General features: G+C 45.9%; 1 protein-coding gene across 1 annotated transcript in view; it reads left to right on the top strand.

Moving 5' to 3' along the window:
• Positions 1-2,679, top strand: part of SHROOM2 (shroom family member 2) — a gene marked incomplete at its 5' end in the record, with an annotated part of 81,157 nt that overhangs the window by 20,660 nt on the left and 57,818 nt on the right. The window lies entirely within an intron of this gene.

The raw sequence follows: 2,679 nt of genomic DNA, 5'->3' as shown, positions 1-2,679 counted from the left end.
CATCGCCTGCTTTCGCCAGGGACGGAGCCCAGGTGGGAGCTGCCCGCACCCCGCACGTGCTGCCCCAGCCCACAGCTGGGGCCCCGTTGCTTCTCCCCAAGCCCAATCCCGCTCCCTGACGTGGAGGCTTGCCTGCTGCCTTGGAGCCATGCCTGGTCCCTGAGGAAGGGGTTCTGGGGAGGAGGTGCTGCCTGGCACCGTGCCTGGGTAGGTACCGAGGGCTGCGCTGGGGAGGGAGAGGCTCCTGCCAGGCTGGCCGGGAGGCAGGGCTCCGGCACCCGATCAGCTCCAGCAGCTCCTCACCCCTGTGGCCCATCACTGGGAAAAGCAAGTACTCCGGGTGCCTTTCCCTCACCTTTTTCTTATTTTATGAACTTGTCCCTGGAGGAAGGGGGCAAAAAAGCCATGCAGGGTTGTCTTGAATGCCTCTGATTAAAATTTCGTAAGAGGATTGTTGAAGTGGAGGTGGCAGGTGTTGAAGAGGGGAGGTGACTTTGAGAAGGGTATTTTGCAGTTTACTTGCCAACTTGCCTCCCGTTTTCTCACGCAGACCTGACCTCGGCATGCTTTGTGTTGCTGAGCAAAACCAGTCATCTCCCAGTGAGGCCATGCACTGGGGTGGTTTGCAGGTGCTACTTTCGAAGAGGTCTGCAACTAGTTTTCTTGGACGGGTCTCTTCATCCCTGTGTGTTATTGTCAGGACAAATGGAGTAGCACAGTTAGTCTGTTAGTGAAACTTAGTGTCAAGGCCTTGACTCAAGAGTTTTTCAGTCTTGAGCTTTTATTGGTGTGAAAAGAAAACTGAATCGAAAAAGTTTCCCAGGCTGTAAGCAGTTTCCCAACATGTACAGGGGTTGCAGAAAGATGCAAGGGGATTTTACGGAACAGTGCAAGAGGAAACAAGTATGCTGATAGAAGTGTGAGACCAAAAATTGTTTGTTCCTCCCTGTAAATCAAAGATGGGACCGTGGGATTTCTTTTTGGGAAGTAGTGAATAAAAGTGGAAAAAAAAAATTTTCAATACTCTTGTCTTATGCAATTTTGGGAAGGGGGGGGGGAGGGTTAAATGGTAAATTTAGTGGAGTAGGATTTTCTTTCTCATTGCCAGTCCGGTCTCTGCTTCCTGCTCTCCAAGAACATATGCTATGAAGGTGGGGTGCCGGAGCAGTCTGGGCTTGGGATGTGTTTCTGTCACTATCTGCTTAGTGGTGACCAGACAGAGCAGGCAGCTCCATTAGAGAAATCCTTAATCTAGTGAGGCTAATGGAGCTTCCCTCCAGCGGGAGCTGCTCACATAGGGACTGCCCATTATAGTTGTGGGGCAGGATCCCAGAAGAGGTGGTCAACTTCTGCGGCTTATTGGTGGTTTATAATAAAGCATAATAATACCTAGCAGAGCGCTGGCACATAAAACACATCACACGTTTCTGCTGACCTCAATGAACTTCAAGCAAAGCTATAAAATATTAGATTTTTATTAATCACTTGGAACACACGTGTAGTATTCAGTGTGTCTCTTTCAGTGATCATCTTTTATATATGAAAGGCTGTTTAAATTTCCCTGAGGGAGCTCTATACCACCGCAACGCCAGGGTTACAACCCAGTTTTGTTTTCCAGCTTGAGAAAACTAAATCTAGTACATCTAATGCAAGCAGCTGAGTATTCAGTGTTAGACATAACCACATTCACTGCTCTGGGTTTAAAAATAGTGATGTAGTCACAACTTGCATATGAATATAGTATATCATTACTTATTGTGAGATTTTCCATAGATATCTCACATCAGGATCCATACCTTGGTTTATGCAGGAAGAGTACATGGATGAATTCAGTTACTAAACTACTCACTTCAGCACTTCAGAGGGGTGCTGGTAGCCCCTGTGGCTTTTTAACACACAAGCTTTAGCAGCAGGAGTAACTATTTATCAGTATTAGCTAGAGCTTTTTTCCCTGTATTTCGTCATCCACTGTAACTGATCTGCCTTGGAAAATTATTGAGGTAGTTTCCGATTTGCTTTCTTTATATCCAAGCACATGTTTCAACTTGCGGTTTTTTAGTTTTATTTTTGCCAGATTGACTCTCTTGTAAAACTTATTCTTGGTGATAATTAGGGTGACTAAAGATTGAGATCTGAAGGGATGGTGTGAGGTGGACTGGAAGAGGAATAATCTATTGAAGATTTGTGGTGTTATTGCTGTGAAGTGATTCTGTTTTCAATCCTGCTTGGAAAATAGCTTTTATTTTGCTGTCAAGTGACTGAACCCAGCTTTCAAGTCTAATGATGTTAAATTGGGTGCATATCTTGGCACATGCAGTTTCTGCAAAATAAGCCTCAAAGCCTGCAAGAACATTATCCACTAAACACAATCAGCTCTGCTCTGGGAATCCCAGAAATCAGAGTTGTCTGGTCACTTTTAAACTTCTAGCTCTAAGTGGTTTTAAGTGTTTTAAGGCTGCTACACATCTGCTCAAAATAAGGCCTGTATGTGTTCCCAGGGTATCCAAATCAAGGGAAGCAGCATTGTTGCTGTTAATAGGTTAAGTAGGGTTTTATTTCTTTGAACAGCATAAATTTACTGAAGACTCGAGTGTCTTGACTCAGTGGCTGGACTGGGGTAGACCAGTGTCTGGGGCTGGTGGCTCTGGGAGCTGATGCCTGCGGGGCTGAGCCACAGGG

This window comes from Egretta garzetta, unplaced genomic scaffold (genome assembly GCF_000687185.1).
Source record: "Egretta garzetta isolate BGI_Z169 unplaced genomic scaffold, ASM68718v1 scaffold49, whole genome shotgun sequence".
In the NCBI taxonomy this organism is placed as follows: domain Eukaryota; kingdom Metazoa; phylum Chordata; class Aves; order Pelecaniformes; family Ardeidae; genus Egretta; species Egretta garzetta.
Note: the sequence above shows the minus strand (reverse complement) of the source record. Positions and strands in the feature narration are given on the sequence as shown.